The sequence below is a fragment of the Octopus sinensis genome, linkage group LG6 (genome assembly GCF_006345805.1).
Source record: "Octopus sinensis linkage group LG6, ASM634580v1, whole genome shotgun sequence".
Lineage (NCBI taxonomy): Eukaryota > Metazoa > Mollusca > Cephalopoda > Octopoda > Octopodidae > Octopus > Octopus sinensis.
The window spans coordinates 5,500,047-5,509,785 of NC_043002.1; the positions used below are offsets into that span (position 1 = coordinate 5,500,047).

A 9,739-nucleotide genomic window follows, 5' to 3' on the forward strand; every position below is an offset into this window, starting at 1 on the left:
TTAGGGTGTAATTTGGAGAAGCATTTGGCTGCTATTCTTCGTTGGTCGAACGAACAAACGTAGAATCTTTTGTCACACTATTGTATTATTTTACCATATTATATGCGCAATGTATCTGCTAGTACTTTCCATTATTTATATCCTGAATTTGGGTTCAAGAAATAAACGTTTCACATTACGGCCTTTCCTTTATCTTTTCACTGCCACTGAATGGATTCAAGAAGACCCTAATTTTAATTATAATCTTTATTGTGTTCACAAACTATTCAGTAAATTAATTTCTATAATTAACCTCTAGCACCGAAAAATATTGCAACAACGAAAATTTCTTAGTGTTCTTTCCTCTTGCCAATGGCTGTGATCATCCAGTGATCTTTTTCTTTTTTTTTTTAGCATAATCATTTTCGGACTGGACATTTCTATATGCTTTACCTTTTTAAAGAAAATAGTGTTTCAAAGGAGATTTAGCTACCAATTTTTGAAAATCAAAAGCACGCGTAGAAGCCTCTCGTTGCTGAGATGTGAGCTACACTCCTAGCTTTCTAGATATATCACCGATGTCAATGGATCGTACGTCTTTCAACTCACTTTCTTCATGACGTCGATCTGCACCGCCTGGAATAACCAGACCTAAGCCAAAACAACCTTAAAGCTTATATTTAAAGAAAGCTGCTTAATATTTTCCCTAAAGGCCCCGACCGAAATGCAAATAGCCAGAAACAGGGTATGTAGCTTAAAGCTAAGATGAGTTAAGCAGAATTGTAAGGATGCATTTTCACTACAGATTCTGGCTAAAAACAGAAAAATACAGAGTTATTCGCTTTTAAAGTTTGCAAATTTTGGATAATTTTAGCCAATTTTAGACACATTCATGCCTGTTTCCATAGTAACCAGCCAAACATGAGAACTCTTTTGTATGCGATATAGTACATGTTGACAAATACATTCTACGTGAAAGCATGTGCATCGATGCTGTGTTCTGCTGCCTGCATCCTGGTCGAGAGATGTGTCTAAAAATAACAGCCAAATAGGCCTTAAATCATGCACCTCCCAATTTTTAAAATTATTATTATTATTATTTTGTTTTTGCATAATCGTATGAATTCCTGAATGTTGAATACAAATTCGCAAAAATTTTCTGAAAATTCCAAAAAATAAAAAAAGGGTCCTGGGGGATCATATGTCGTGCGTAAAGCAAAAGTTGATTTATTTACTGTTTCATATTAAAACATATCACACACAAAATGTTAGCTTCCAAAGCCTGTTTTTTTTCTGATTGGGTAAAAAATATCAAACTCTAAACCTCTATAACTTTTGTAAAAAAAATGGCCACAGCTCATGAGCAGAAACTAGAATCAATCAATCAATCAAATCTCCTGTGATTCAGCTTGAAAAACTACATTAATGTACCAAATTTTAAGATTTTCAATATAAACTTTGAAATTTTCACAGCTGCAACCTAACAGAAAATATTCTGGACTTGCTAAAGGTATCTTATTTCTTTATTGCCCACTAGGGGCTAAACATAGAGAGAACAAACAAGGACAGACAAAGGGATTAAGCCGATTACATCGACTCCAGTGCGTAATTGGTACTTTATTTATCGACTCCGAAAGGATGAAAGGCAAAGTCGACCTCGGCGGAATTTGAACTCAGGACGCAGCGGCGGACGAAATACCACAAAGCATTTCGCCCAGCGTGCTAACGTTTCTGCCAGAAAGCGTCAAGATGTGAAGCCGAGTAACGGATGAATTTTACAAACCATTAGTAAATAATTATTCATACTAACTACAACCGGTAAAGGAATCTTCTGAAATCAGCAATGATTCATGATTTCATTGCCTTACAAATAAATACGAAACAAAAGGAGAGCCACTTCGTGGGAGATTGGCTTGCTAGTAATTGCTGCCTGATTGCCTCGAAGGTGGTTGCAAAGTGAGTTTCTTAACCACATATACACTGCATGACGTTTGGTAGACATACTATGTAAGAATGCTCTGTTTCGTGGCAGAAATATACCCAAAACATAGGAGCACATTATATAATCCCCAGGACAGAAACAGTGGGACAAAGCGTATGTTAGGGACAAGACTGGGCAGGTCTTTTGTATCACAGGTATTAACCTGTCATAAGGCGGCGAGCTGGCAGAAACGTTAGCGCGCCGGGCGAAATGCTTAGCGGTATTTCATCTGCCGTTACGTTCTGAGTTCAAATTCCGCCGAGGTCGACTTTACCTTTCATCCTTTCGGGGTCGATAAATTAAGTACCAGTTACGCACTGGGGTTGATATAATCGACTTAATCCGTCTGTGTATCCTTGTTTGTCCTCTCTGTGTTTAGCCCCTTGTGTGTAGTAAAGAAATAGGTATTAACCTGTCATACTTTTACACACTTTCGTTCAACTGAATTTCACTCAAGAAGGTCTTGGGTAGACTTGAGGTTATAGTGCAATACATTGCCCAAAATGTCGCATAAGAAGATCGAACACGGTATCTCATAATTGCGAAGTGAACTCCTCAAGCATTCAGCCATGATTTAAACAAATACATTCACTCACACACACACACACACGAATGTAAGGAGTAACTTAAACCAATAACAGATTCTTGTTATACAAGTAGAGAAAAATTTGATTATTCTTCTCATAGTATTCAAGATATGTTGCAGCTATTTTTAATATTATAGGGTATCGTTTTTTAAAATTCTTTCTTTCTTTTTTTGCTAAATATTTTTTCTTCCTTGACTTCACTTTCAAGTTGTATTCATTGTGTTATTGAACCTGTTGTCATCCTCTCATGTTTATTAAAAAAAAAAAGAATGTAAGCAGAACAGAACAAGACAAGCAAATATTTTTAAAAGAAAGAGGAAAAATTTTCTTCTAAAAATACCAGCCTGATCATTAATCAATAAACAAAACTATATATACACGCGTGTGCGCACAGAGAGAGAGAGAGAGAGAGAGAGGAGAGAGAGAGAGAGGCATTAGTACAAATAGCATTTTGTTTTTTATTGTTGTTTTCCCCTTTTTGCTTGTATATTGAGATAGTCACAAAGAGCTATACTGGAGATTTGTATTCGTGTTGAAAACAGGAGCTCAGCTGGATATCTCCTATTATCTGTTATAGCGAGAGATAGATATAGGTTGCTCTCGTGCAAGGCACCTAATAATGAAAAATTAAACAACTGGAGACAATATACAATAGTGCGACCGTTTTATTTTTCTAGAAAAATCAGTAATGGAAAATAATCCGACGAAAAGTCTGGGCATTTCGAATTGAAAAGATGGCAAAGAAACTGTGCAAGAAAGGCTGTTTTACGCTAATATAGGATCTTTTCGGTTTGAACGGCAGTTTTTTACAAAAGATTTCCACGTAACTAAACACTTTAAAACTTCGTATACTGGTAGAATGTGTTTATAAAACATCTTTTTCTTTTGGCTTTATTGATAAAATTCTATAGTTTGTAAGATATTTGTTGTTGTTTTTTTCTTCAATTTCTGCAATTTCGACCAATCAATGACGTCTATTGAGGTGAAAAGATTCTGTGCTGTTTGAATATGTCCCTCGTTTAAGAAACAGATTGGGTTTATTTACATTTCTGAAGAAAAAAAGATACCCTTCCCCCCACCCATAACCCTAAAACAGATTGAAATGCAATAGATCGATACTAGGGTCATAATTATGGGTGACAATTTCATATGACACCGCTAGAAAAAAGTGCCGTTCAAACCGAAAAGATCCCTAATATATTTAGACAGTGTCTGGGAAGATATCAAGTGGTTCACTTTTTTCAGTGCGGTATGAAGAAATTTGAGGTGGAGTAGACTGGTACTTCTAGCTTGTCAAATGATCACAAAGTGATTTCTCTGTTGTCACGTACAGGCACAACACTGGCTTTCCGGTTGGAAAGGAATTTACCTATAGGTGGTTTACTTAGTTCGTTGCCCAGGTTAACACTACTCCTGACATCTTAAATGCTTTTAGTGAGGTCTGCTTTGTTAAACGGGTTCAGATAAGGTCCCCAGGTTATCTTTTATCGTTTATCTTTTCAGTTCTATATTTACATTTGACGGATATTTGTCCTCATTTTGTTTGTTGTTAACACAGTGTTTCGGTCGATATACTCTCCAGCCTTCATCAGGTGTCCTGGGTTCTCATTCCTAAGGTATTTCTCCGATGTTATTATTATTATTATTATTATTATTATTATTTAGGTCACTGCCTAGAATCGAACTCGGAATCTTGGGATTAGTAGCCCGGGCTACTAACCCCAAGATTCCAAGTTCGATTCTAGGCAGTGACCTAAATAATAATAATAATAATAATAATAATAATAATAATAATAATAATAATAATAATAATAACATCGGAGAAATACCTTAGGGATGAGAACCCAGGTTCGAAATTTCTCCAGGACACCTGATGAAGGCTGGAGAGTATATCGACCGAAACGTTGTGTTATCAACAAACAAGATCAGGACAAATATCCGTCAAATGCAAATGATGTACGTTTATCTTTTACTTGTTTGAGTCATTAGATTGCGGCCATGCTGGGGCACTGCCTTGAAGAATTTTAATCGTACTAATCGACCCCAGTGCTTATTTTCTGTTTAAGCCTGGTGTTTATTCCATTGGTCTCTTCTGCCGAACCACTAAGTTACAGGGACGTAAATACACCAACACCGGCTGTCAACCGCTGGTGGGACGCACACGTACACTCACATACACACACACAGAGACACACACACACACAAATATACACACATATATACGACGGTTTTCTTTCAGTTTCCGCTTACCAAATTCACTCACACGGCTTTGGTCGGCCCGAGTCTATTGTAGAAGACACTTGTCCAACGTGCCACGCAGTGAGGCTGAACCCAGAACCATGTGGCTGGAAAGAAAACCTCTTACCAAAAAGCCACGCTTGAGTCTATATCTTCTAAATAAGAGCCATGGGCCAACAGAAAAACAAACTATAATGTAAATATAATCTGTTCACATTTTGGTTTTCAGATTTTAGCCAGACTCAGTAGTGAAACTGAATGTGAGAGCTTTGTGAAGATGCATCCTTACAATTCTGTTTAACTCATTTTAGCTTTAAGCTAAATACACTGTTTCTGGCTATTTGCATTTGCGGAGAGAAACTGTTTATCTTTAGATCTCTTTTCTTAAGAATTCAAGTGAGATTGTCTATCTGAGTGTGTCTGTATGTGTGATGGAGGAGAGAGAAAAACTCATACAGAGGGAGAGAGAGGGAGAAGGGGAAGGAGTAAGAAATAAATAAGAGAAATAAACATTAGGAAGAAGGAAGCAAGGAAAAACGTGAGAAAAAGAAGAGATGTGAGGAAGAACGGAGAAACGAAAATAATCAAAACAAAGAAGGAAAGAAAAAAGAATGCGTGTGTGTGCGAGTGAATATACATACATACATATATATATATATATATATATTGCTTATGCATACATATTCATACACATATACGTATATATATATATAATATATTATATATATATATATATATATATATATATATATATATATATACATCTATAATATAAATTGGACATTGGCGATCGTTGTATTCTTCCTTGTCTTGAGGTTCACAGCTAAACGGCTGCGTGGATTCGCGTGAAAAATGACACACATGTGGTGACGGGTGCATAGATTGGAATGTGGTTTCTATTTTTTTCTTAGCCCCCATACTTATCGAGAAAATCGATTAAAACTTTTTCTAATGAAATTCCCGTTTGTTCTGCCATTAAAACAACCAGTTGCCCACACAGCCGACATATACCATTTCGCTAGCAACAAGGGGAGTACAGGATGACAGTCTGCCAAAACTTTCGCTTTCTTCTTTCACATCTTTGTGGGATTAGGGTTAAATATTAAATCTTAATTTTTAGTTACAGTTTCTCATTCAAACTATATAATAGGCAGAATTGTCGGATTAAGACATTAGGGTGTTGTGAGGGATATTTGGCTGCTATTTCTACCAGGTTTAGCTACCATGTACTGGTCTGAACTTAATTTTCATTCACATATGCCTAACCGAAAACGATCACAGCCACATCATCCAAACAGACCGGGTGAAACCGAGCTTAGCTGCTAGTATATATATATACTGGTGAATCTCCACCGTTCGGGAACGAGGACTCAGCCGTTCGATCAGCTGGATTATCTGCTCCTGAATCACGTGTAAATGGCTGAGCTTTCAACAAACATGTGTACTCCCAACATAATTTTCACGTAGATTCAGCCCAATACTACCTGTGACAAGGCTGTACCGTTTGAATTACAGGTCCAACCTATATAAGACGGGCTACTATACAATTTCCATCAACCTAATTTCACTCCCAAGGTGCGACCCCAGACTATGGTAGATGGCATTTACCGAAGATATCAAGCAGTCAGATCAAACTTGGGACCTCGTGACTGCGAAACGAAATTCTTAGCCATTCAACCCTATTTCGCCTACACACAAAAGGAAAGAGAAAAATTGTACTTACATGCATAAATGCATATATAAATTACATACATACACACGCACATACATACATGCATATGTACATACATGCATACATTGTGTTGATTTTTATTAATCCCTGGTCAACCCTGAAGGAGCTGATTTATGATCAAAGGCATTCCTTCCGTGACAGACGTCCTTTTAAGGCTTACTCAAATGACGTTATCGGATATGTTTATTTTCTGTCTCTACTAACACCATCCTCAAAGCAAAGCTGAGGGGTTTTGATAAGGGGCCCCTTTGCCCATCCCGGTAGCTACACGCAGATTATTATTAATTTATTACTATTATATAATATTTATTTTAATTTTGCGTTTTTCGCAACTCTGATGGATTTATCTTAATAACTAAGGTCAACCTTGACCAAACATACTTTAGCTGCAACTAGCCCAATCATTTTTTTATATCTTGAACAATATGTTTAAACGTCCTTCCATTTTTAAAGATTGAATGAGATTAGGGTGCTGTTTTTAGTAGGTAGAACGACTGCTTTGAGGGTCCATCTGTAGTTTGAGTGAATTAAGTTTGTGATCTTGGATTTTTATTATACGATTCAGACCGAGCTTGATATCCTGGCAACATTCAGGAAGATGATAAGCCTTATGTGCTAATATTTCCGCTGTCATGCCTTATTCCTTACGAAGTGATTTCAGATACATTTTCATGAGTCTTACTCTTTTTACTCTTTTTACTTGTTTCAGTCATTTGACTGCGGCCATGCTGGAGCACCGCCTTTAATCGAGCAACTCGACCCCGAGATATTCTTTTGTAAGCCCAGTACTTATTCCATCGGTCTCTTTTGCCGAACCGCTAAGTAACGGGGACATAAACACACCAGCATCCGTTGTCAAGCAATGCTATGGGGACAAACACAGACACATACACGCATATATATATATATATATATATATATATATATGACGGGCTTCTTTCAGTTTCTGTCTACCAAATCCACTCACAAGGCTTTAATCGGCCCGAGGCTATAGTAGAAGATACTTGCCCAAGGTGCCACGCAGTGGGACTGAACCCGGAACTATGTGGTTGGTAAACAAGCTACTTACCACACAGCCGCTCCTGCACCTATGTAAGTCTGTATAAGTGCGTTAAGTTTCTTCGTTCTTTCAAGTTTAAATGTCTTTGATGTTTCTTAAACAAAACGCCAACGCGTACATACCTTTTGGAAATGACAACAATGAAGATTTTGCTTTAATCTAGGGCAGAATATTCTAACGGCATCTTTTGTAATCATGCTTCATGTTTTTATTTCAAGTTTGTTTGATGAGTTTTAAAATCTATGAGGATTATACGCGACACCTCTGAAGATCTCATCTGATTACTAGATCCTATTTATCTTTAAGCTAAGCTTACGGTGTGCCAATGGAACCCTTGTCCAATTTGGAGTTCTGGATGTCAAAATATAAAGAAATTACCATTTTATACAGTTGTCTTTTACTGAAATACCAAGATATCTCCTTAAAATAAAAGATGTGAGGGTGGCAAATAGGAGCCCGTTTTGGCATTAATTAGTGACAGAAAGAAAGAAAACAAGGAAAAGAAAATAAACAATACGAAGCGAATGATAAATTAGACAGGTTTTCCTGTGCACGCTTCTAATGATGTACTGAATGTCACATCTGGTATTGGTTTTGTTGGAAGCGTTTAAATTAGGTCCAGTATGTAAATATTTGCCTGATGCTATAGAGTCATATAACAACAAAGAGATTGCCGTGGATAGCTGATGTTTGGTAGACACAAATTAACATATGATTAAAAGAAAAGTAAGAAAAAAGAAATTCATAAAGTGTCTATCGTGTAAATAAAGTGGTTTAATGACTTCAAGATTGGCCGAGAATATCTTTTTTTTAATCATAACATTGTCTTTATAGTTACCTAGAAAAAATCTTTTACCATCACGGGACCTCTGAAACTAAAACACAGTTCCGGTTTTTGCAATGTTAAGCGGATGAGAGACAACATTTCCTCTGGACAGGATGCTAGTCTATCGCAGATGATATTCTCATAAATCTTGGCACCTAGTATGTGCGTGTGCGTGTGTGTGTGTGTGTGTGTGTGTGTTGTGTGTGTGTGTGTGTGTGTGTGTGTGTATGTGTGTGTGTGTTTGCATGCATTTCTGTAGCTTAGCGTAGCGGCTCATCAGAAAGAATCCGATGGAATATATACCAGACTTTAAACATCTAAGAATTGGAGTCGATTTTATTGATTAAACTCTTCGGAGCGAGACCCCAGCATGGCTGCTGTTCAAAGACTGAAACAAGTACAAGGATAAAAAAAATATGCGTGTATGTAAATGTGTTTATGCACGCACACACGTATGTGTGTGCGTACTGGTTGAAAACGAAGAGAAATAAAAATGAAAAAGGAAGCCAAAAGTTTGACAGATATACACAAACAATGCCGTGTTGAAATTTGTCAGCCAAAGAAAAACTGAATGTTTTTCGTCTTAGATACATTCTTGTACATTCCTCTTAGAAGGAATACACGACAAACGATATTATATTGTTAACGCAGTTAAAAGCCGTTCGCTGGGACAAAAATAAAAAACAAAACAAAGAGACTGCAGATCTAATCTTTCTTCCACCATTCAAATCCGACCAGATCTCACATCACTATCATTTTAAATATTGTTGCAGATTCTTACCTCGTTTTAGGTATCGAAGTAACGAAATTATTTTTCCCTTAGAGGACGAAGGTTATATTTTTCTTATTCCAATTTTAGACCAAAAGTACAATTAGGTTATGCTAAATCTATCGTGTCCCTGTATTGTAAAAGCAGTAAGAAAAAAGTGCAGATTATAAGCGATCGGCAGGACCTATATTTAATTATACTTTGACTAGAAATGTCTTTGGTAGAATATGTGAAAGTGCTGAAGTTTTGTATTTATGTTGATTATTCTGTTTCCAAACATTTCAGGCCAAAACCGATATGCAAGATCAAGGTCGGAGTGTTCTCGACGACAAAAAATATCAAGTCCACGCTGGTCCGACAATGATAGAACTGGCTAAAGAAAGGCTACAGAATGACAAATTATATGGTCCGCGCATTTCTAGAGCTTGAGAACAACACCGGTAGTTAACGAAACTCAGTGCTGAGCCATACCAATTCCCGGTACCACTATCCTACATTTTGAGACAAGAACCCACTTTTTCTGTAGGGAAAATAAAAAAAAATCTACTGTAGACTACACCAGTATTT

At 36.9% G+C, this 9,739-nt stretch overlaps 1 protein-coding gene and 1 long non-coding RNA gene across 3 annotated transcripts in view; one reads left to right on the forward strand and one right to left on the reverse strand.

Annotated features, from left to right (window-relative positions):
* LOC115213017 (C-type mannose receptor 2-like) overlaps window positions 1-9,739 on the reverse strand; it is a 261,506-nt gene that overhangs the window by 136,043 nt on the left and 115,724 nt on the right. The window lies entirely within an intron of this gene.
* The window catches only part of LOC118763806, a 10,315-nt gene continuing 6,311 nt past the window's right edge, over window positions 5,736-9,739 (forward strand). The window contains exons 1-2 of the long non-coding RNA XR_004999555.1: window positions 5,736-5,747; window positions 8,011-8,012. This is a non-coding gene — a long non-coding RNA (uncharacterized LOC118763806). The remainder of the gene's footprint in view (window positions 5,748-8,010; window positions 8,013-9,739) is intronic.